General features: G+C 49.7%; 1 protein-coding gene and 1 non-coding gene across 5 annotated transcripts in view; one reads left to right on the forward strand and one right to left on the reverse strand.

Moving 5' to 3' along the window:
• The window catches only part of NOS2 (nitric oxide synthase 2), a 110,059-nt gene that overhangs the window by 53,875 nt on the left and 30,560 nt on the right, over window positions 1–25,624 (reverse strand). The window lies entirely within an intron of this gene.
• Window positions 5,412–5,543, forward strand: LOC133747382 (small nucleolar RNA SNORA66). Its single transcript, XR_009864336.1, has one exon. It is a non-coding gene; the product is annotated as a small nucleolar RNA SNORA66 (small nucleolar RNA).

A 25,624-nucleotide genomic window follows, 5' to 3' on the forward strand; every position in this document is an offset into this window, starting at 1 on the left:
GGCTCCTGGCTTCGGATCAGCTCAGCTCTGGCTATAGCAGCCACTTGGGGAGTGAACCAGTGGATGGAAGACCTCTCTCTCTCTCTCTCTGCCTCTGCCTCTCTGTAACTCTGCCTTTCAAATAAATAAATCTTAAAAAAAAAAATCTGGGTGCCAGTGTAGTGGCATATCAGGTTAAACCACTGTGTGTGATACTAGCATCCCATATGAGCACCAGTTCAAGTTCCAGCTGCTCCACTTCCAATCTAGCTCCCTGCTAATGCACCTAGGAAAGCAGCAGAAGATGGTCCAAGTGCTTGGGTTCCTGCCACCCACATGAGAAGCTCAGATAGAGTTCCCAGCAACTGAACTAGCCCTGGCTGTTTCAAGTATTTTGGAAGTGAACTAGTGGATAGAAGTGCTCTCTCTCTCGCCCTCGCTCTCTCTCTTTCAAATAAATATACAAATCTGTAAAAAATAAAAATATAAAAGGAAATACAAAGAACTGGGAAATCTCTAAAAGGATGGCATGTGGATCAAAAGCATCACTAGGAGCTCAGGACAAATCCTCTGAGGATCACAGGTACAGGTACAGGTACAGGCTTTTGGGGAGTGAACCAGTAAACTGAAGACATCTGTGTGTGTGTGTGTGTCTGTCTTTCCTTCTAACTCTTTCAAACAAATAAAATTTTTTAAAAAGATATTAGAAAATTAAAAGGGGACAGGCATTGCACAGTGGGTTAAGCCCCTACTTGGGACACCCACATCATTTATCAGAGTGCCTTGGATGGAGTCCTATGTCTGCTTTCAATCCAGCTCCCTGCTAATGCACACCCTGGAAGGTAGCAGGTGATGGTCCAAGTACTTAAGTCCCTGCCACCCACAGTGGAAGACCCAGAAGGAGCTCCATCTCCCAGATTTGACCTGGTCTAGCCCTGGCTGTTCTAAGCTAGTGGATGGGAGATTTCTGTCTCGCTTGCTCTTAAAATAAATAAATATACTTTAAAATGAAGTGCAAAGGTTAGATATTTGTCACACTTATATCTAACAAAGAATTTGTATCAAAAATACATATATCAAAATTTTTAAAAGATTAGTTATTTGAAAGGCAGGAGGAGAGAGAGAGAAAGAGAATTCTTCGCATCTATTGGTTCACTCCTCAAATGCTCACGTTAGCCAGGGCTGGGCCAGCCTGAAGCCAGGAGCTCAGAACTCCATCCCAGCCTCCAACATGGATGGCAGAGTCCCACAACCTTGGGCCATCATCTGCTGCCTTTCCAGGCGTGTTAGGAATCTGGATGGGAAACAGAGCATCCAGGACTCAAACCAGCATCCAATTTGAGATGCGAGCATCTTGAGCAGAGGCTTAACCACAACACCTGCCCTCAAACTTTTATATGCCAACAAGAAAAGGTCAAGTAACTCTGTCTCTAGAGATACTGGAAGATGGCAGCCAACATTTGAAAAGGTGTTCAACATCGTTAGTCATCAGGAACATGCAAGCTGAATACCACACAAGATGCCACCGCCTGCCAGCCCAAGGGGCCGTCACAGGAAATCCGGACAGCACTGCTCTTGATACGAAGCAGCTCCACTGGTGGGGTGGGAAGTGGCACAGCTGCTTTGGAGAGCCTTTGGCGATGGCCAATGAAGCCACGCACCGGTCTCTCTCCCGACCTGATGGTAGCACTCCCGCCACCTCACCAGGTGAGTGCTTACAGTCACCAAGTCACTTAGCAGCCTAGTAATTGTATCCAAGGATGGCAGTAACCCCTATGCGGAAGACTCCATACATTGTGATGCACTGGCATAATGAACAGCAGGGATCCACCCAGCCGGCAGTAGCCCAGAGGCCAACCTGCCAGAGTTCTCACTTGTGGACTGTCTACTGCTGTGTTCAAGCCACAGTGACAGTGTGGAGTGTGGTGACAGACACTGCATGCCCCGCATAGTCAAAAAGACGTTACCAGCTGACTCTTTACACAGACAGTTTGCTGACCCCTGCTAACAGCAATCAAAAGAAGACAGCATCCCTTACCCAAAATGCTTAGGGTCAGAAGTATTTCAGAATCCAGATGGTTGGAGTATTTGCATATACATAATGAGAATCTTGGGGGTGGGACCCAAGTCTAAATATGAAATTCATTTATGTTTCACATACACCCTAGACACATAGCCTGGAGGTAATTTTAGACACTATTTTTAGGGTGCCTGCGTTTTCACTGTGATCCATCACATGAGATCGGGGTGGGATTTTCCATCTGTGCCCAAAACGCTTCAGACTTTGGAGTCTGATTTTTGACTTAGGGAAGCTCAACCTGGGCATGCAGAAACGTGGTGGGTTCACAGACGTGACACTGAGCAAGAGAGGCCGAACACCAGAGTCCGCCCCACACGCCTTCCCTTATACCATTCCAGAAGCTGAGAGAAGGAGCCGATGGTGGCAAAGCCGAGAGTCGGGGAGAGGGAGGCGGGGCACAGAGGAGCCCGCGTGCCTTACTTTGATGGCCCCACGGGTGTGTGATCCGGCGACTCTCCAGCGAACTGCACAACCAGGTCTTGTGCACGTCATTGCCTGGAACTTTCCCTCAGTGTTCCAAAGGGAAAGAGAATGCTGGCCTCTAGGCAAGGCCCTGCGCGCAAAGCAGGGGGAGCTGCTTTCTCCTTTGGCCAGAGACTGGACTCAGCATCGGTGCAGCCACAGCATGGTCCTGAGTAGAGCGCCTTGCAGTGGAGGCTTCCTGACCCATCCACAGGACAGCATGTGTAACACCACATGACCCCATCAACCTGGTCCCTGCCCGTGCTGCTGAAGCCTCGGCACACTGGGCGACTGCCGGGAGCTAGCTGGCAACACCGCCAGGCCCTGGACTCGCTTGCCCCAAGTTCTAGTTCTTTCAAGTCCTGGCTGGACTCCAGAAAGTGCAGGGCCAACCAGTCCCACAAGGGATTCTGATGCAGGTGATCCAGGACTGCGCTCCAGGAAACTCTGCTGTGCAGCAGCGGGGAAGCCAGCGCGCGGAATTGTCCTGGACGAGAAAGGAAGTGTGGCCGGAGGAGCCGGAGATGGACTGCATCAGAGACATTGACGGAGTCCTCGAAGCTATGACAGGGAATGCGGTGGGGCTTTTTGTGCCGCGATGGAATGCCCTGCAGGGCAGATTTCTACCTTGCAAGGGCAAGGTGGGGGTGGCCGTCGGGTCTACTGAGACGCTGGGGAGGGTTCCACGGCTGACGCTGGGGGACCTGGGATCAGTTCCTGACCCCAGCTTCCAGCTAATGAGGAGGCAGCAGGGGCAGCTCGAGCAGCCGGGTTCCTGCCTCCAACGTGGGGGACCCAGAACTGAGTTATCAGCTCCCAGCTCCACCCCCCACCCAGCATAGCTCTAGCCATTGTGGGGGTGGGGGGTAAACCAGAGGATGAGAGCTGTTTCTCAAATACATTTTTACAAAAGCAAACAAGGTGTATGAGTATTCTGAGGCTTGAGAGAAAGCAGTGCATGGGTGACACATCAATATATGCCCCTAAGCACGAAACATCTCGGAAGACACACAGAACACTACAGCAGTGATCGGCTCTAGGGAGGGAAACTGACCAGGGTTGGGAGTGAGGCCATTTTTATTCTCTACTCCAATACTGTTTGACATTTTTTTGTCCTACAGAAACTTTTTTTTTTAAAGATTTTATTTATTTATTTATTTAAGAGATAGAATTACAGACAGTGAGAGGGAGAAACAGAGAGAAAGGTCTTCCTTCCATTGGTTCACTCGCCAAATGGCCGCAACGACTGGAGCTGCGCCGATCCGAAGCCAGGAGCCAGGAGCTTCTTCCTGGTCTCCCACGTGGGTGCAGGGGCCCAAGCATTTGGGCCATTTCTACTGCTTTCCCAGGCCATAGCAGAGAGCTGGATTGGAAGAGGAGCAGCCAGGACTAGAACCGGCACCCATATGGGATGCTGGCACTGCAGGTGGCGGCTTTACCCACTATGCCACGTGATGTGCCAGTGTGCTACTGTGCCAGCAGTGCAGGCGTTCAGTAACTATCTCTTGCCTTTAGTGGCCAGGGTTGAAACAAGAAGACTCAAGTGCCAAAGGCGTACATGTTTGGAAATCACACCAAGGGCTTCTGCTTACTGTCGGAGTGCCAAGAGCAGAGAGAGGCAGGCCTGGGCAGTGGTCAAGGCTCCAGGCCCAAGGCCACCTGGGGTCCAGGCCGGCTTTTCCACTTGGAGACCGCAGCACCGTAAGGAGCATCGTTTCCCACACCCAAGGACGGAATCTACGGCGCAGGCTTGTGGTGAGAATTAAGAGCATGGATGTCCACAGTGTTTCAGCAGGGAACAGGCGTGCAGCAGCTGTTAGCCAGTCAAGCCCTTGCGTCTTGTTTGAATTCGAGTAACATCCTGTGAGGCAGGAAGAGACTGCTGGTGCGGTTTACCCTGCTGTCCTGGCGCTTAGATAATTAGACCCCCTGTGTCTCTCCAGCCAAGCCCAGGGTTTGCTCTATTCCATCAGCATTTCCTAAACTCTGTTCCAACTTTCAGTTGCTCACCACAATGCTGATAAGTGTACCTCCAAATCAGGGCTGTGTGAGCGCCGAGTGGTGAGTAAAGTTAGCGTAGGGTTAGGTTAAGCTAAGGTTTGTCAGAGCCCTTGAAGAGCCAAGCGCACCTGTGACTAAGAGCGGGTGCCTCTCCCACATCCTGGGCCATCCCACGGTTTTTTCCATGCAAGACTTTTCACACCCAGGGGAACATTAGGGCTACGTGCAAAGTGGCTCTGGGACTGTCACAGGATGTTACGGGGGGCAAACCTGATTAGAAGAAGGTGGAACTATCCAACATCTGTTTTCACGCCAGTTTCCACCAAAGAGAATTGGAGTGTAAGACACACTGGGGGCCGGTACCGTGGCTCAACAGGCTAATCCTCCGCCTTGTGGCACCGGCACACCGGGTTCTAGACCCGGTCGGGGCGCTGGATTCTATCCCGGTTGCCCTCTTCCAGGCCAGCTCTCTGCTATGGCCCGGGAAGGCAGTGGAGGATGGCCCAAGTCCTTGGGCCCTGCACCCGCATGGGAGACCAGGAGAAGCACCTGGCTCCTGGCTTCGGATCAGCGCGATGCGCCGGCCGCAGCAGCCATTGGAGGGTGAACCAACAGCAAAAAGGAAGACCTTTCTCTCTGTCTCTCTCTCTCTCACTATCAACACTGCCTGTCAAAAAAAAAAAAAAAAAAAAAGACACACTGGGGCATGGTGGTGAGGGTGGAGGTGACAGATCTTGGGAAGAATCTGAGGAGAAGACTGAGATCTGAGTTCAAATCCATACCCCACCCCCCAGCAACGGCAGGGCCTTTGTTCTCTCAGAATCTCCGTCGCCACCTTTATTAGGCACAGAGAAAGCATCCACTTCATTTGGTTGATTTCAGATGAAATGTGCGACCCCATCACTGGCTCTGTGTGATGTGGCAGAAGCGAAGGGACACAGGTTTGCTAAAGTAATTGTGGTGATAGAAATGTTTGAGCCTCAGAGGCTGCTGAGGGAGCCCATTCTATCCCAGTACAGAGAAAAAAAAAAAAAAGTTACATGTCTGTGTCTGAACTGCTTGCCGCTCGAGGATTTCTCACGCTTAGTTTCCTATCTGTGATACTTAGAAGGCTCACCATTGCAAACAGCAGGCAGCCAAGTCTAAACTGGATAAAAAGATATATATATAGAGAGAATTTGCCAAAGTTAATAAAAGTCAGATGGGGTTTTACCCGTTTGTGACGTCACTGGAGCGGGTGGGGATCTCACCCCCAGGCAGCTCAGTGCCCAACCCTGGAAAAACCCGAGACTCATCACTGATTAGACGACCTACACGGCCCTGATCTCTAGGGACTCATACAAACACCAACAAGTGGCCTGCAGCTGCTCTCGTCCCCTTTCTCCAGAGGGGACCATCTGGGATGGGTGATTCTCCAGCTGGTCAGCTGGGCACCCCTAGCAGCTACCAGGATTTCTGGAAGGAGTTTACAAAAGCATAGTCCAAATCCTACAATTTTAATAGAAAACAAAACTCACCAACTCTCTTTGACTGATAGAGATATTTTTAAAACTGTAAAAAATAATCATTATGGGGCCGGCTCAGTGGCACAGCAGATAAAGCTGCCAATTGCAGTGCCGGCATCCCATATGGGCGCCATTCAAGACCTTGCTACTCCACTTCCCATCCAGCTTCCTGCTAATGCACCTGGGAAGGCAGGGGAGGATGGCCAGAATCCTTGGGCCCCTGCCACCCACATGGGAGACTCGGAAGAAGCTTCTGGCTCCTGGCTTCAGCCTGGCCCAGCCCTGGCCATTGCAGCCATTTGGAGAATGAACCAGTGGATCAAAGATTTGTGTGTGTGTGTGTGTGTGTCCTCCTTGCTAACACTGCCTTTCAAATAAATAAAAAATAAATCTTAAAAAAAAAGTAAACAAAAAGACACTGCTTAGGATACACACATGCCATACTGGAAGCCATGGTTCCATTCACAATTCTAGCTTCCTGCTAATGCAGACACTGGGAGGCAACAGGTGACGGCTCAAATTTCTGGGCCTCTGCCACCCACATAGGAGACCTGGATTGAGGTCCAGACTCCTGGCTTTAGCCTGGCCCAGCCCAGGCTGTTGGGAGCATTTGGAGAGTGAATCAACAGATGGAAGATCTCTCTCTCTCTATTGGCCTTTCAAAAAAACTAAAAATATCTATCCCGGTTGCCCCTCTTCCAGGCCAGCTCTCTGCTATGGCCCGGGAAGGCAGTGGAGGATGGCCCAAGTGTTTGGGCCCTGCACCTGCAAGGGAGACCAGGAGAAGCACCTGGCTCCTGGCTTCAGATCAGCGAGATGCACTGTCCGCAGTGGCCATTGGAGGGTGAACCAACGGCAAAAAGGAAGACCTTTCTCTCTGTCTGTCTCTCTCACTATCCACTCTGCCTGTCAAAACAAAACACTAAAAATAAAAATATATATTTTAAGTGCCTTTGGATCACAACTGATTTAGTACTAAAGATAGTCTTTACATTAGAAATCATTGTTTAGGAGATGGGCAAAAAGAAAAAAAGTCTGAGACGTGCTCGCATGGATGTAGTGTGACTGCATCTCAGAAAGGACAACGGACAAACCTGTCATCGACAAACTGGAGGGGCAGGCGAGCCGGCTCATGACAACAGCCGCTAGTAACAGAAACACGACGGTCCAGGCAAAGCACATGGAAGTCTGAGAGTTCCATTAAAGCGCAGCTCTAGATTTTGTATTAAAGTGTATTAGCCGCATGCATGCTGCTCAAAGGACTTCATGAAAAAGACTGACTTATTTATTTGAAAGGCAGAGTGACAGAGAGGGAGAGACAGGGAGAGAGAGAGAGAGAGAGAGGGAGGTTTTCCATCTGCTGGTTCACTCCCCAGATGGCCAAAACAGCCAGGGCTGGGCCAGGCTGAAGTTAGGAGCCAGGAGCTGCTTCTGGGTTTCCCATGTGGGTGACAAGAGCCCAGGGACTTGGGCCATTCTCTGCAGCTTTCCCAGGGAGCTGGGAGCTGGGTCGGAAGCAGAGCAGCCAGGACTCCAACCAGCACTCCCCTGCGGGAGCTGGCAGAGTTCACTACAGGGCGGAGCTTCCCTGATAACACTGGCTTCTGAGGTCACTGTTTCACCCATGAGAGGCATCATGTCACTGACAGAGCATTCACTCATTCTTTTTCATTGCTGTGTCAATGTTGTGATGGACATTTGGGTTTTATGGGCATTTTGTTGATACCTTTTATTACAAAAATCAACCAAAAACTTTTTTTGCTAAAGGATATAAACAGATTTATTCATAAATTATAAATTATAATCTACTTATTGGTCAATATATTATAAAAAATTTAGATCACTAGTAAAAGAGAAATATAAATTAAACAGGATGCCATTTTTCACTTATTGACAAAAATTTTTTTAAAAAAATAATACATTAGCAAAAGATCTGATGAAACAGGCTCTCATCTCCTATGGTTTGAATAGATTAAAATTATAACTTTTCTGGAAATAATTTAGAATCATGCATCAAGGTCTCTGAAATGTTCATAGCTTTTATCCAGGAATTTGCAAAGATTTGTATTTATGTATAATGGTGCTTGCTGAAGCATGATATATAACAACAAAAGAAAACGTGGAAAGAACCAAAAATCAAAAAAGAATGTTTCAATAAATTGCACTGTAACACATATGATGGACTCAGAAAAATCATGTGTTTGGAGCCGACAAGTCCAGAAATTCATTTTATATTGATGGTAGTATGTCAGGCATGTGCACACCATAGTAACATAATAAAAGGAAAAATTAAAATGACTATTTTCAATACAGGATAAAAATAAATTCAATAGCATATGAATTCTGGACCCAAACTAATGAGATACATTTATTATTCAAAATGCAAAGCTGTAACAGCAGGCTCAGACATCAGAAATGAAAGAAGTCTGCCAAGTACTGCTAGGAAGAGGCAAGGTTCAGAGATGCAAATAGAGGCTGCCCTGATGGCCCCTAGTGACCGGGCGGGGAAGGGAGGTGCCCTGGCCAGGTCACGTACCTCTGGCACAGCGACCTTGCTGTCCGCAGAGGCCCACGGAGCTTCCTCATCTGCTAAGGTCAACAAAATGCCTATTGCTAACATCCACTCTGATGGTAAAATACTGAACACTTCTCTTCTGAATTTGAGTCCAGAACAGAAACGTCTACTCCTATCAATTGTACTCAACAGCTTACCAGGTGACCTCGAGGTCCTAGCCAGTGGCCTGAGCCAAGAATAAGAGATGGGGGCAGGCATTTGGCATAGCAGCGAAGACAATGGGTTGGGAGGCACACACCCCATTTGGGAGGGCCTGGGTTCAAGTCCTGGCTCTGCTCCCATTTCCAGCTTCCTGGTGACACAGACCTTGGGAGGCAGTAGGTGATGGCTCACAGTAGCTGGGTCTCTGCTACCCACGTGGGCACCTTGGCTGCAATCTGGGCTCCTGGCTTCAGCCTGGCCCAGCCCCAGCTTCTCAGGTATTGGAGAAGTGAACCAGTAGATGGAAGATCTGTCTGTGTCTCTCTCTGCCTTTCAAATGAAGTTTAAATAGTTTAAAAAAAAATGTTTATCTTTCCCTTTTGTAGTCATATCAGGGAAATGACAATAAACATTTTAAGATATCACTGGGGGGCCGGCACTGTGGCATAGTGGGCCAAGCCTCTGCCTGTGGCACCGGCATCTCATACGGGCACAGGTTTGAGTCCTGGCTGCCCCTCTTCTGATCCAGCTCTCTGCTATGGCCTGGGAAAACAGTAGAAGATGGCCCAAATGCTTGGGCCCCTGCACCCACATGGGAGACCAGGAAGAAGCTCCTGGCTCCTGGCTTCGGATCAGCCCAGCTCTGGCCGTTACAGCCATTTGGGGAGTGAACCAGCGGATGGAAGACCTTTCTCTTTTGTCCCTCTCTCTGTGTGTAACTCTACCTCTCAAAAAAGATAGTATCTTTTTTAAAAAAAAAAAAAAGTCATTGGGCCTAGTTTCTTTCCTTTTTGTGTTGATCCTGAGCCCAGAGGAGTCAACAGTGGAACAGAAAGCTCTGTCTAAAAAAACTAACACAGCTCTTAGCCATGCAGACAGAAGCAGAGCGTCCTATGGACTGGAGGTGACAACCCTTGGGCCCTGGATGGCTCAGACTTGTGGAACCTTGCATCCAATTCAGGAAACCACATGTTGAGGACACTGGAACATTGGGCCATGTCCAAAGAAGATGACCAAGGTCATGGGTAGATGGATGCCACATCATTCATTCATTTATTAATTCCTCCCTTCAACCTCCCAAGCACTGGCTAGGCATTGCAGGGGAAGCGAAGAATTGCACCAGAAGGTGCTGATGCAGGCAGGGGTCCCTGTGGGGGTCCCAGTGGTGCCCCACAACATGGAATGGCCTGCTGAGTGAAGGAGAGAGTGAGCCTACACTGTGCCATTTCACAGGTAGAACACGTTGGGGACAGGAGAGCAGGAAGGCTCGGCTTTTATCCCAAGAAAGGGAAGAGCGTGGGGGTTTTTGGTGTTTTGTTTGTAAGTCAGCAGCATCCAGCAAAGGAGTGACAGCTCACCCCTGGACTTGAGTACAAGCTGTTGGGGCCAGGTGAAGCCACTGCAGCATGTGTGACAGGTGGAAGGTGTGTCTCCCAAGGGCCCTGCTGTGATGCCAGGGCTCCTGGCTTGGCCTCCTCTGCCTGGTGTTGACCAATAAAATGCAGGGGTGCCTTCCCCTGGAGTTTAGTGGGAAGGGGCTTCCCATTGTTTCCCCCTCACACACACTTGTCTTTTCAAGATTACCAAGCAGGAAAAGGGTTGGACCAAACAAGGCCACCTGAGTTGCTAGTCTGAAACGCCCCCAGGCTGGGCAGGGGACCACCAGCCTGACTCTTCCTCACCTTCCTGATTCTTCATCACCCCACCACCACCACCACCACTTTCATCTGGTGAGTGCCCTGTGGGGGCCACAAGGATCACAATACCTGGTGAGGCAGATATTATTATCACCATTTTTCCTGGTGAAGAAACAAGAATTAACACCTTAAAGACCAGGAGACCTGGGCTCTAGCCCTGGCTCTGCTTCTACTAGCTCATGACCTCTAGTAAGTCAGTTACCTACCCTGCTCTTCACTTTCATAATTTTTTAAAAATAACTTGAAAATGCTCAAGATCTCTTCTGCATATGTAAATGTCAGATAAATGCAGAATTTGGGGGGATCATACCACAATATGATGAACCTGGAAAAATGGTAAGTGAAATAATCCAGACACAAAAGGACAAATTCTGTATGATCCCAGTTATGTGAGATTCCTAGAATAGTCAAATCCAGAGACCCTTTAGAAAATCCAGAGACATTTTAGATCAACTAGAAAGAGAGGACACTCAAATAACTAAAATCAGAAACAGAAGAGGGGCCAGTGCTGTGGTAGAGTTGGCTAAACCTCCACCTGCGGTGCATCTGATATGAGCTCTGGGCCAAGTCCCAGCTGCTCCACTTCAGATTCAGCTCCCTGCTAATGGCCTGAGAAACCAGCGAAAGACGGCCCAAGCGCTTAGGCCTCTGCACCCATGTAGGAGACCCAGAAGAAGCTCCTGGCTCCTGGCTTCAGATCAGCCCAACTCCAGCCGTTGCTGCCATTTGGGGAGTGAACCAGCAGATAGACCTTTCTCTCTGTCTCTTCCTCTCTCTGTCTGTAACTCTACCTCTGAAAGAAATGGAAGAGGAAACATTACTACTGCTTTTAGAGAAACAAAAATAATTATAAAAGTATTATAAGCAATGGTATACCAACAAATTGGATAACCTTAAAGAAATGGAGAAATTCCTAGACACAGATACCCTACCAATATTGTATTATAAAAATATAGAAAATCTGAATCGACCTATAATTTTAGTAAACATATTGGATCAGTAATCCAAAAACTCTCAACAAAGAAAAGCCCAGGACCTGATGGTCTCACTGGTGAACTGCATCTAACATTTAAGGGCTGGTGAACATAAATTCTTCTCAAAGGCTTCCCAAAAATGGAAAAAAAGGCAACTGAATACAGTAGCATATCAAAAGGATTTTATTGGAAGACCTAACCAGAGCAATTAGGCAACAAAAACAAATAAGAGGCATGTGAATTGGAAAGGAAGTGGTAAAATTATGACTGTTCATAAACGACATGATTGTATATGTAGACAACCCTAAGGATCACACACATAGTTGGAACTAGTACGCAAATTCAATAAAGTTCAGGATACGAACGGCACACAAAAACCAGTTGCATTTCCGTGCACTAACAATGAACAATCTGAAAAGGAAATTAAGAAAACAATTCCACTGACAAAAGCACCAGAAGGAATAAACTTAGCCAAGGAGGAGTAGGACTTACACACGGAAGAGCGCCAACACAGCGCAGAAAAAATGAACGAAGACACCAGTAAGAGCAAAGGCATCCCGTGCTCATGGATTGGAGGGCTTCCTACTGTGAGGACGTCAGTGGTACACAAAGCGACCTACAGGCCTGCTATCCCGTCAGTGTCTCAAGTGAAGGCTTTCGCAGGAACAGAAAAGTCTGAAAAGTTACCTGGAATCTCAAGGGACCGTGACTAGACAAAACCATGGGAAAGAGAATACTGAAGCTGGCGTTCTCACAGCCTCACCACTGTCTGACCTTGGTCAAGTTACTAAACTTCTCTGTTCCCCAGGTGTAGCAATGCTGCCCACCTCACAGGGCTTTCAGGAGCACCAAAGGAGTAAGTGTCGGGAAAGTCTTTGGAACAGAGGCGGGAACACGGTGGCACTCTACAAGGAGACATGCTGCTATTTTTACTAATATTACTCCTTGGGCCTCCTGCGAGCCTGGAGGATCTCAGCAGGGACATTCAGCTCCCGTGGAAGTGGCTCAACACAGTTACGCCCGTTTCCGAGAAGTACCTTTTTCGAGAGCGAAGTCAATACTTAGAACTGAAACCAAGAACGGAAAGTAGCCCGAGAGGTGAATCACTGGTCTCACCCAGGCAGGGGAAAACCCCGCGGCCACGGTGCTCAGAATGGCACAGGGCGTCTCAAAATGCACTGGTTTAATCAACCGGGGAAGTGGGGAGCTCACTTCCAGTCATCGCACTTGACATTGGCAGCAGGGGGACAGCCCCAGCCCCTGCCTCCTGAAATCAACTCTTGCCCTTCTGGTCACAATAAAACAGCACACCGTTCTTGAGAGGAGACGGCTCCATGTGGCCACTGCCACTTACGGGGCACCCTAGTAAGGAACCTGGGCCCTCCCCTCTGAAGGGCACAGGCCTGGATAGAAGCCACGGCCAGGCTGTCCTCCAAGTGGAAAAATGTTCGCATCAAGACGGCTGGAGGCAGCAGATGGGACGTCCACGTTTCAGCCTGTGCCCCTCCCTGAGACTCACTAGCCACCCGCCCAGACAAGCAGAAGGTCCCCGGACCTGACCTACAGGACAGGCATCCCTAAGGCGCTGAACCTTCTCCTTGGGCCACGGTAGCACAGATTTTTGCAGCTGACTGCAAAGAAGGACGCGATGAGAGGAGGCAGGAAACCCAGCTAACTGAATCCTCCTGCGGCTGTGGATCAGAGAAGTGGCTTCTATAAGCAACGCTAGGCATGGGGCCTGGGGGTCAGCCCGTGTGCAGACTCTAGAGGGAAAGCAAACTCAGGCCCAGGATGCTCGCTTTCGGGCAGGGGCCACTCTTCACACAGGTGCCAGGCCTGGCTGCTTCCCACCACACAGCAGGTGGCAATGCTGGAGTTTCCAGCCCGAAAGCCCTGCTGAGCCTGTGAGGCCAGTGCTGCCCTGTGCATGGACCTCGGCCCAGACGCGCCTGGCAGTTTCACTTTCTCTCTGGAAGCGTCAGCCGGAAGTAAACACAGTGTTGAGCAATCAGTGGGAGGCGGCGGCCAGGGGGCTTGGGGACTTGCTCTGCTGTTTGCGGTGCTCATCTTTCTGGAAGTCTTTATGAGCATCCCCGAACCAAAGGTAGAAATAAACGTGACATGGCCTGAGGTGGGGGTGCAGGAGCTTAACTGCAAACTGACTGCTTGTTCAGAAGAGACAGGCCTGGTTCATGCTTTCACTGACACCAGGGTAAGACCGGAGCCATTTCCGCTCTGCCATGCCACAGTGGGAGACATCTCTGGGCAAGCCACCCCTGGGCCCCTCAGGTAAGGCTCTGAGAAATCTGGTCTTCCAGAAACGTGATGCCAGGTGAGGGTCTGCTCCAAAGACCCTCCTCAAAGTAGAGTGGCCGCTGCGGCCGCTTCTCTAAAGTCACGTACTGACACCCGAGGGCCCACCTCTGCCTCCAGTGTGGGAAGCACAGAGCCAAATTTCACACCCCAACCTTATCCAGGTCCCTGGTAAGAGGATGTCCCACTCTGTCACAATCCTTCATTTTCACGGTACTCGAAATTATAAAACCCCTCATGTCCTCTACAGTAAAGAAAACAAGATTAATTCATTAAATCTGACTTTGGGGTTCATCTCCAATCATGCTGTTTAAAATAGAACTGAGTGGCCTTTCCGGCGGTGATACCTACCCACACGCACACGCCTCTCTTCAAGGATCTCCTCCATCCCTCTCCGGAAGAAGAGGAAATACACGAAGAAGTGCCTGGTGCAGAGCCCCACTTCCTGCTTCGTGGGTGTGACGTGCCCAGAATGCTGCACAATCACCACGGGTTCCAGCCATGCACCAGCGGCAGCTCTGTGTGCTGGCTGCTCTGCTGTTCTGCCAGCCTCCGGGAGGAAAAGCAAGGCTTACAGAGGCTGCTCCTTCAGAAGGGAGCAGCTCTAGAGGCACTTTGAATCAAGAGGAGTGCGAAACCCTCCCAACAAACACATTTTGGACAAAGAAGAAAAAAAAAAAAACCCATAGAATTGAGTGGCTGCTGCTGCTGAAGGCTGCTAACAGCTACTGTTGCACACGAAGGAGCAGTTTCTGAGTGGGGTTCGGGTTCGTGGCCTGTGTTCTCTTAACTCCTTTGTTTGAAGGGATGGCAGTTTGCCTCGCAGCCGGGAGGCAGGCAGGTGCAGTGGCTTAAAGCAATCTTTCTGCTCTCACGGAGGAGCTTCACACAACCACACACATCCAAATGCTTATCTGGTAGCCAAACTGCTCCAAGTAGCTGCTCTAATCTCAGTAGGACAAAGGAAGCAAGCCCTGGGAATTAAAGGCGGTCCGCTTATTAGAACAGTCGGCAGACAACAAAGTAGCAGAGAACAGCTGCAGCGTTGGGACTGAGCTGAGGCTTGGGCACATTAGGGCTAACTGCTGCTGGTGTGTGAGATAAGCAACTCCCGGTGCATTCCCCAAGATGTCTTAGGGCTTTGTTACTTACAATACAGACTCACTCGGTGAGAACCCTCAGTTAACTGGAATCTTATCCATCCCATCCCTAAGTGCTTTTTTTCATTATTCATTTATTAGAGAGAAAGGCAGAAAGTTTCCACTTGTTGGTTCACTCTCTGAATGTCTGAAATAAATGGCCAGGACCGGGCTAATGCCGGGAGACGGAGGTGGTACCAGACAAAAGCATCCAGGCCTTGTTGCCGGCTGCTGGACAGCCAATTCACCAGAGACCAGAGCTGGTGCGAGGAAAGAGCTTGTTTCAAGCCGGCAGTCTTGGGGAGAGGCCTCTGGATCCAAAACGTCCTCCTTCCCTCCAACAAGCCAGCAACAAAGGCCTTTAAAGGGAAGGCCTAGCTGCAGGTGGAGGTTAGGAATTAAGTAGACTTTTCAGGCGCCGAGGATGGTCCGCGGAGGTGTCCTGACAAGGGCGCTCAGTGCCTGCAGGTGATGGCTACAGACTTTCCACTCTGCTGGGTTGAGGCCGGCCTTCCCAAGTCTTCCCCTCTCAGCAAGCAAACATTGTTATTCGCTGGTCACAGGTAATCTACAACACAGCCAGCCCTCCTCAGCCAAAAAAAAGGGAAGGGAAGATGCCTTCATCGTGGTGACAGGAACTCAGTTCGGGTCCCACACCGGTGGCAGGAACCCAACTACTGGAGCCATCACTGCTACCTCAGAGGGTCTGCATTAGCAGGAAGCTGAGATCAGGCACCAGGGCTGGGCATGGGACCCAGGAGCTCTGACAAAGGATCTGGGCATCTTCACTGCTGGGCAGGTGCACTGCCCTTAACACAGGCAGCTAAATTACAGGTGAATGACATGTACGTCTGAGGGCTAACAAAAGTAGCAAGATCCGGGGCAAGTGCCTCACCTAGTCCAGGCTCTCCCACAGCTGTCTGTACCCATGTTGTCACCAGCATTGTTGTGGGGAGCCCACAGGTGCACTGCACCTTCAATCACTGTAGGCAAAAGCATCTTCAAAAAAGAGATTTATTTATTTGAAAAAGAATTACAGAGATAGAGAATGAACTTTCATCCACTGGTTCACTCCCCAAATGGGTACAACAGCCGAGGCTGGGTCAGGCTAAGGCCAAGAGCCTAGAACTCCATCCTGGTCCCCAACATGGATGACAGAGCCCCAACCTCTTGGGCCATTGTCTGCTGCTTTCCCAGGTGCATTAACAGGGAGCTGGATCAGACGTAGAGCAGCCGGGACTCTAACTGGTGCCCATATGGGATGCCAGCATCACAGGTGGCAGCTTAACACACTGTGCCACAGTGCCAGCCCCCAAGAGCATATCCTTTCAATGTGATTTTAAACAAGGACACAGAAGGGTGCCAAGTAAGCCATAACAGGTGTTTGCTCAGTTAAACCAGAAAGGGCAATGAAGCACCGCTGTGTCACCCACGGTACCCAGGCAAAAACCTTCCCTTCCAAGTGCTTCTCTTCAATGCATTAAAAACAAAACAGCCCGGCACTGTGGCTCAATAGGCTAATCCTCCACCTGCGGCGCCGGCATCCTGGGTTCTAGTCCCGGTCGGGGCACCAATCCTGTCCCGGTTGCCCCTCTTCCAGGCCAGCTCTCTGCTGTGGCCCGGGAGTGCAGTGGAGGATGGCCCAAGTGCTTGGGCCCTGCACCCTATGGGAGACCAGGAGAAGCACCTGGCTCCTGCCTTCGGATCAGCGTGGTGTGCCGGCTGCCAGCGCGCCGGCCGCAGCAGCCATTGGGGGGTGAACCAACGGAAAAGGAAGACCTTTCTCTCTGTCTCTCACTGTCCACTCTGCCTGTCAAAACAAAACAAAAACCTCCCTTTTCTGGGTTGCCTGAAGGTTCAAGTAAATCCCCTAAGGAAATGGGTGAGTTCATTCAATGAGCAAACATTTCTGAGTTTCTACTCAGCAGAAACCTTGGGAGCGGGGATGTTTAACCTTTAGCTAAGATACCAGCTTTCTGCATCACAGTGCCTGGGTTCCATTCCTGGCCGTGCTCCTGACTCGAGATTCCTGCAGTGCAGACCCTGGGAGGCAGGAGTGATGGCGCAAATGATTGGGTTCCTGTCTCCCACGTGGCAGAGTTGGATTCAGTTCCTGGCTCAGGCCCCAGCCAATGCAGCAGATGGGAGAGCTCTCTCTTGCTTTCCTTCTCTGCCTCTTAAAAAAAAAAAAAGAAGAAGAACTTGGATGAAGGTGGACAAATGTGAGCTGCTGGCCAGCCCTGCAGCAAGCACACCGTGCTGGTTGGTCATGAGGTTCTTATCAATTCAGGTGCCAGGAAGACCGCAGCAGCTCTCATCTCCTTATTCACCAGGCACCTACTGTGTGCCAGGCTGGGGAAATAAGCCCAATCAAGGCACCTAGGATGTGCAAGGATAGCAGCAAGCGCTGTGGCTGAGACCACGTGCAAGTGGTAAGGGGTGGTCGTGGGTCACCTGCAGGCAGAGACTCCTGACTGAGGCTTCAATGATCAGCAGCGAAAGGTCAGGCGCACAGGCTCTGGGGACAGGCCCAGCAGGTTCGAACCCGACCCATCTGCTTTCTGAGCTACGTGCCTTAGAGTATTGAGCCCAAGTCTCTGGGGCCAGATCTGCAAAGTGATGGCAGCGCTCACTTCATGGTGTTGCTAGAGGCTGAAACCATAGAACCAGTAAGGCACTCGGCACAGGGCTGGGCACACGCTAAGACTCTGTTCTATGTCGGGGACCCACGCAGGTGACACAGATTTGCTAAGGTGATATGCAAGGTGCTTGGGCAAAATAGACAAAAGTCCCTGCATTCCTCCAGCTCCTGTCCAAGGGAAGAGTCAGGGGTGACAATGAACTAAATGAGGAATCACATCAACACTCAGGAAGTGATGGGTTTATGGAACACCACAAAGCCCAAAGGATAAGGAGGTGGCAAGGGGAGTTCTCAGTGAGCAGGTGACAGAGAACAAGACCTTGGTGAGGGAGAAAACCATGCAGCTCTCCTGGGGCCAGGGAGGGGAGAGAGACCATGCCAGATGGCCCCTGGGGTGAGGGTGGGGGGAATGGGGCTAGAAGAGTCCAGAAGGAACAGGGAAGCCCCTGTGGCTGGAACAGAGGGGGCAAAGGGGAAAGCACTCTTTAGGTGGTGTGAGAGGTCATGGAGGCCAGTGGGGTATTTTAGGGTGTTGGCTTTCCTCCAAGTGAGATAAGGAGCCCCTGGAGGACTTTGAGCAAAGGAGCGCATGCTCTGACTCACTTGGAGGGGATCACCGTGGAGTAGCAGTTAGCGCTAGGTTGCATCTGAAGCAGAAAGAAGAGGAAGTAATGTGGGTAAGGGGCTTTTATGTTTTTTCTCCAGGATCTTGCCTCGCAAGATACAGAAGCATACTAAGTGCAGACATGTATAAGGTGCACAAAGTGATAGCGAGTTTTATTCAAAAGGTGAGGAAGTGAACACACACACAGGCGCACACACGCAGGCACACATGAGCTGGGTTGCCCCACATGTGAACATGGGTGGCTGCACACAGAGCAATACCTGTCATTAGTGGGCAGTGGGCCGAAATAATTACCTGAGGGGAGACAGAGAAGTGTCTAGCAGTCCATCCATCCATGGTCTGTAGCAAAACAGAGAGAGAGGGAGACCCCCTCCCAGTTGTTGGCCTCCTGTACGAGGTTGGGGCAGTGCCTCTCCAGGCGTGAAGCCCCCTGGGAGATACATGGCACCTCCGCAAGTTCCACATGGAGCTCAATAGCCATATTTTTATGGCATCATCCCCCCAGGTCCCAGATGAATCAGGTGCATCCTGGGAAAGGGGATGTTTTTGACTGACAGGTGAGGGCTCGTGACTTCCAGCTCACCAGATCTACCTGGCTGCCTGCCTGCCTAGCCCATGTCAGAAGCAGCAGTGACTTCATCAGACCTGTTAAGATTGTAACTTGACAAACCAAGACATCAGCCTCAGAAATGAGGTCAGCATTCCTCTGTGGCAGGTGTAAGATCTGAGTTACCCACCCCCTTGCCCACTGAGCTGGCCCTTCCTGTAAAGAGGGGTCTACTATTGGGGTTGGACGTTTTAGAGACTAACAAACCTGGTTCCCATCCCAACTCTGCCACTCACTGGCTAGAAAAACATGGCTCATTTAACCGTTCGGAAGCACAATTTCTCTTCCTGCCCCAGAGGACTAGTACATACTTCGTTAGAGTTGCTAAGATATTTTTAAAAATAAGTATATAAACTTCTGGCACTGGGCATTAAGAAAATTGCTGCTGCAACAGCTGCTTTTCTTTTCCTTTATTTTTTTTTATAAAAGATTTATCTATTTCTTTTGAAATCAGAGTTACACACACAAAGAGAAAGACATGCAGAGAGCTTTTATCTGCTGGTTCACTCCCCAATGGCTACAATGGCCAGCACTGGGCCAGGCTGAAGCTAGGAGATGGGAGCTTCATCCAGGTCTCCTAGTTTGGTGGCAGGGGCCCAAACACTTGGGCCATCTTCCACTGCTTCCCCCAAGTTATTAGCAGGGAGCTGGAGCAGAAGTAGAACAGCTGGGACTCAAACCAGCAGCCATACAGGATGACAATGTCACAGGCAGTGGCTTTACCTGCTAGGCCACAATGCCAGTCCCCTTTTTTACTTTTTAAAATTTTTTAAGATTTATTTTATTTATTTGAAAGACATAATTACAGAGAGAGGCAGAGACATAGAGAGGTCTTCCATCCGCTGGTTCACTCCCCAGATGGCCGCAACAGCCGGAGCTGCACCAATCTGAAGCCAGGAGCCAGGAGCTTCATCCGGGTCTCCCATGTGGGTGGCAGGGTCCCAAGGACTCAGGGCATTTTCCACTGCTTTCCCAGCCAAACTAGCAAGGGACCGGATAGGAAGCGGAGTAGCCAGGACTCAAACTGGCACTTTTAGGCGATGCCAACGTGACGGATGGCAACTAAAGCCACTGTGCCACAAGGCCACCCCCAACAGGTACTTTTCCAATGGGATGGGAACCAGGTTTGTTAGTCTCTAAAACGTCCAACCCCAACAGTAGACCCCTCTTTACAGGAAGGGCCAGCTCAGTGGGCAAGGGGGTGGGTAACTCAGATCTTACACCTGCCACAGAGGAATGCTGACCTCATTTCTGAGGCTGATGTCTTGGTTTGTCAAGTTACAATCTTAACAGGTCTGATGAAGTCACTGCTGCTTCTGACATGGGCTAGGCAGGCAGGCAGCCAGGTAGATCTGGTGAGCTGGAAGTCACGAGCCCTCACCTGTCAGTCAAAAACATCCCCTTTCCCAGGATGCACCTGATTCATCTGGGACCTGGGGGGATGATGCCATAAAAATATGGCTATTGAGCTCCATGTGGAACTTGCGGAGGTGCCATGTATCTCCCAGGGGGCTTCACGCCTGGAGAGGCACTGCCCCAACCTCGTACAGGAGGCCAACAACTGGGAGGGGGTCTCCCTCTCTCTCTGTTTTGCTACAGACCATGGATGGATGGACTGCTAGACACTTCTCTGTCTCCCCTCAGGTAATTATTTCGGCCCACTGCCCACTAATGACAGGTATTGCTCTGTGTGCAGCCACCCATGTTCACGTGTGGGGCAACCCAGCTCATGTGTGCCTGCGTGTGTGCGCCTGTGTGTGTGTTCACTTCCTCACCTTTTGAATAAAACTCGCTATCACTTTGTGCATCAGCTCTGTGTCAGGCAAGGTGCTTGGCACTGAAGAACCTAATCAGACAAATAAGGCATGGTCTCTTCTCTCAAGTTGCTCACAATCTCGCAGGCAAGAGAGATCATTTGAAAACCAGGAACACTAAGGCATGCTAAGTGTCACATTACAGAAACAGAATGAAGTAGGCATCTTTTTATTCATTCAGACAACAGAAGTTTGTTGAGTGCCCGCAATGTAATGGGTCTTCACTAGGACCTGAGGCACAAAGATAACGAAGCACACGGCCTGCCCTCAGGTAGCTGATACTCTGTTAGGGGGCGTCAGACAGAAGTCAGTCCCTGGGGTGGACTCTCACAGCTGGGGAGCAAACCTCTGTAGGATTTGCTTGCTTTGTATCTCTTCTCTCCTGGTGATAGCCTTGCAGTATTTCCTTATGGGACGACTCCTTCACTAGAGGTCTATGCTGTCATGCTGATCCGGAGTCATTTGGAGCAAGACTCCGAGTGGCTGGCAGAGCCTTCCCTACTCCTGTCCCAGCAGCTGTTTCGGGATGAGTGCCTCTCAGGACAGGGCAGGATGGGCCGTGAGAAGTCCACTGGGAGCTCTGATGAAGACTTAGTGGGGAAGCATCGTCTTTCTCCTGGAGTTGCTAGAAAAGAAGGATACAGCTGAGGAGCTCACTCCCAGAGGAAGTCTGAGTGACACAGAAGCCACAGAGGAGTCAAGAAGTAGAGGAAATGGCCCGAGTCCTTGGGCCCCTGCACCCATGTAAGAGACCCGGATGCAGCTGCAGATCCCTGGCTTTGGCCTGGCTCAGCCCCAGCCACTGTGCCCATGTGGGGAGTGAACCATGGGATGGGAGACCTCTCTCTGTCTCTGTCTCTCCCTCTCTGTCACGCTACCTCTCAAATAAATAAATAAAATCTTTTTTTTTAAAAAAAAGTCATGGTCTCTCAAGACTACAAAAATGAAAGAAGTTACCTAGAGCTAATTCTACAATATACAGGGATTAACAAATGCCCATGGATTGCTAGTCATAGTATATTTCTCGAACTTTTTCAAATTTGACTTAGCAAATATATACGTAAGACTATGTGATGTGAGTAAAAGAACAGAAAAACAAATCCATGTGACAGAATAAAGAATTAAAAGTAGACTAATGTTTATTTGGGAACTTGGCATAAGGTATATATACATCAATGGATTATTTCATATAAAATGCTAGGAAAAATACGTCACTATATGGGGAAAATATTAAGTCAGGCTTCTATAAGACACTAGTAATTAATTTTCCAGAAGAGTAAAATGTAAATGGAAAAAAAAATTACTCTGACTGCTGTGGTCAAGGAAAAACTATCTAGGGAAGCAGGATTGAAGAAGGCAGACCATTTAGGACACCATTAAAATAATCCAGGTGGGGAAGGATGCCACTTGGGATGCCCTTGTCCTATACTGCAATGCCTGGGTTCAAAGCCCAGCTCCACTCCTCATTCTGACTTCCTGCCACTGAGCATCCTGGGAGGCAGCTGGTGATGGCTCAAGGAATTGGGTCACTGACACCCATGTAGAATACCCAGATTGAATTCCCAGCTCCTGGCTGCAGTCTGGCTTGGCCCTGGCTATTGTAGGCATTTGAGCGTGAACTAGTTAATATATATCTCTCTGATAAGGGCCAGCATTGTGGTACAGCAGGTTAAGCCACCACTTGCAACGCCAGCATCCCATATCCAAGTACAGGTTTGCATTCTGGCTGTTCCACTTCCAATCCAGCTCCCTGCTAATATGCCAGGGAAAGCAATAGAAGATGGCCCAAGTGCTTGAGCCCCCACCACCCATGGGGAAGATATTCTTAGAGTCCCTGGCTCCTGGCTTCAGCCTGGCCCAGCCTTCCTTGGCTGTTGCAGCCATTTGGGAAGTGAACCAGCAAATGGAAGAATTCTCTCTCTCTCTCCCACTCTCCCTCTCTCTCTCTCTCTCTGACACCTGCCTTTCACATAAATCCATACGTCTTTCAAAAAATAATAACTCAGATAAGAGACAACGGTGGCCTGGGCCAGGGTGCTGGGAGCAGAAGAGGTGAGAAGTGGTTGCAGTCTCGGTATGTTTGAGGGCAGCCCCAACAAGATGTGCTAATGGGCAGGATGTAGAGTGTGAGGAAGGGGTAAAGGGGACTCTGGATTTTTGGCCTGAGCAACTGCATGGATGAAGTGGCTTTTAATGGGCTGGGAAGCTAGCAGACAGGTCAAGAGAGGGAGGAGCAGCAGGTCCATTTTGGACGCCTCCATAAAGGGGAGGAGGAAGCCACAAGCTGGGACAGTGGGTGTCCCCAGAGCCAAGTGAAGGAACTCTGCCGATGCTACTGATGGGTTGGCTCAGGGGACTCAGGATCAAGCCTGGGCTCCAGCAGCATGAAGGTGATTGGTGACCCTTAGAAATGCGTCACTAATTAATGAGTTCTCAGGCTCGGTGCCAAACACGGATGCTCAGGTTCTGGGATGTAGAAGATGCTGGAATGAAAAGCAGGCTGGGAACTCCAGCTTCTGCTGCTGTCTTGCAGCAAGCCCCCCCCCCCCCCCAAACTGTGGCACTGGAAGTGTCAGCACTGGAAGGCAGCTCACTGCTAATGCCCACAGAGCTGCTGGGAGTTGTAGGGTTTCAGTCCCCAGCCTGCTCACTGGCTCCCAGGTTGCGTGATAGAAGCCAGCAGCAAACCAAAACAGCCCGGTGGCTACATGGCAACGTTAGAAATACGATCCCAGCCACCTCCAAAAAGAAGAATTAAGAGGTGAGCATTTGGTCTAGCAGTTATGTCACTTGGGCCGCCTGCATCCCGTATCAGAGGGCCTGGGTCTGAGTCCTGGCTCTGCTTCCAATTCCAGCTTCCTGCTGATGGGCACCCCAGGAGGCAGCAGGTGGATGGCTCAAGTACTTGGGTCCCTGCCACCCACATGGGAGACCTGATGCAGTTGCTGGATCCTAGCTTTGGCCTGGCCTAACCCTGGCTGTCACAGCCATTTGGAGAGTGAAATGGATGGGAGATATCTCTTCTCCCCCTCCCCATTTCCATCTCTTTGACTTTCAAATAAAATAAATATATATTTTTTAAAGAATAATTATGTGGGATCCTCTGGGGCAGGGACTCTGCTGTACAAATATACCCCGAGGACTAGCACACAGTAGGTGTTGACTGGCTGACTCTGTGCATCTCACATGCTATCTCACATAATAGTCACAACACTCTCCAATATAACAAGGTGCCAACAGGAGACATGTGATAAGAAACTTCAAACACAAGATCAGAGTAGGTGTGGTTAACATAACTAACCCAAGACAAGAACACATCATTTGATGCACTTTTTTTCAAAAGATTTATTTATTTATTTGAAAGGCAGAGTGACACAGAGAGAGGGAAAGACAGAGAAATCTTTCATCCACTGGTTCAGTGGCCATAATGGCCAAGCTAGGCCAGGCTGAAGCCAGGAGCCAGGAACACCCATTGGCTCTCCCACGTGGGTGGCCAGAACTCAAGTACTAGAACCATCATCTGTGGCCTCCCAAGTGCAATATCAGGGAGCTCGATTGGAAGCTGGGGCTCAAACTGATATGAGACGCAGGCATGCCACACAGCAGCCTAACCCACTGTGCCACATCATGTGCCCCCATCTGATTCATTTGAAAGTAGTGATGGAGGTGAGGAAGAGGTGCAAAGGCTACTGGATAGTGATACCTCCATAGGGTGTTGCTCGCCTCTATCAGGCACATTGCCAGGTAGTTGAGATGTATGAGTATTGTCTGTAATTCTCACAGCAATGCTCCCAAGTGGCTAATACCATTCCCCATCTTACATATGAGGAAACATGAGTCTTAGAGAGCCAAAATAAATTCTTCCAAACCAGTGGGCTGCTCTCTGTACAACAGAATACACAGGAAAAATACAGCCAGACAGTTAAAGAAGAAAACTATCACATAGGAAGAAACAGAACAAAAGTAAACCCCTAAGTGGATGCAGTTACTATGGCCAAACACTGTTGGTGGGCAGCCAGGTGCAGCCAATAGGATATTGATTTTGGAGTTGGACAAGCTTGCATTTGAAAACCAGGTTAACCATCTCCTCAAAGGAAAATTCTGGGGCAATCATTGAATTTGCCTTGAGCTTCAATTTCCTCATCCATGAAATGAGGAATTAATAATTACTTTGAGAGTGCTGTATTAAATGAAATAAAGCTACTTGCATACTTGTAAATGCTCAGTAAGTGTTATTTCACTTTCCCACCCACACCGGCTGCATCAGAAACTCCGGGGGGTGGGGGACCCAGCCATTTGTGTTGCCAGTAGCTGCCCCCGCCAGGTAAGGACCTGGGTGCTGCAGGGTGAGAACCATTGCTCTGTTTCACGACCCCCCCAGGCTCTGCATACAGCAGTGAAGGAAGCAGCTGCCAGGTGAGCTGGCAAAATCACCGTGACTCACTGCAGGTGCCATTCGAACGCAGGTCTGCAGCGGACCGGTGCTGGGACTGGGGAGGACAAGCGTCAGTGTGGCGCAGACTCCTGTCCTTTCACAGGGCAAATCTGGGCTCTGTCTGCATCTGTGAACCTTATGGCCTCACAGGCATTTCTCCATCATATGTCCTGCCCCTACCTGAATCTATGCCTTGTGATACCTAGTGCACCTTCTGTTCACGCAGCACAAGGGAAAATGCATGAATTTATATAGACACTCATACATATTAAACAGCCCTGACAAAATAACCATGCTCAAAGTAAATGGGCAGACATGTTACTGAGACAATTTTCTAAATGGAATGCCAGAGTGTCCTATAAGGTCTCTGGGGAGTTGACCATTCCAGTAGCAAAGCTGTGGATGGAGAGAGATGTGGGGATCTTTGCCAGTGGCCCTACCATAGCTCCAGGTGTAGCAGGCAAAGCTTAGGGTGGGTTATGGGCTGGATATTAACTGCTTTTCAAACTTTGATAGTTACAGGTAAACCACAAATGCTGTCCTAGGGGCTGGAGTTATGGTGAGATGGGTTAAGCTGCCACATGGAGTACCAGTATCTCATATGAGCACAAATTCGAGTCGTAGGTGCTCCACTTC

This window comes from Lepus europaeus, chromosome 18 (assembly GCF_033115175.1).
Source record: "Lepus europaeus isolate LE1 chromosome 18, mLepTim1.pri, whole genome shotgun sequence".
In the NCBI taxonomy this organism is placed as follows: Eukaryota; Metazoa; Chordata; class Mammalia; order Lagomorpha; family Leporidae; genus Lepus; species Lepus europaeus.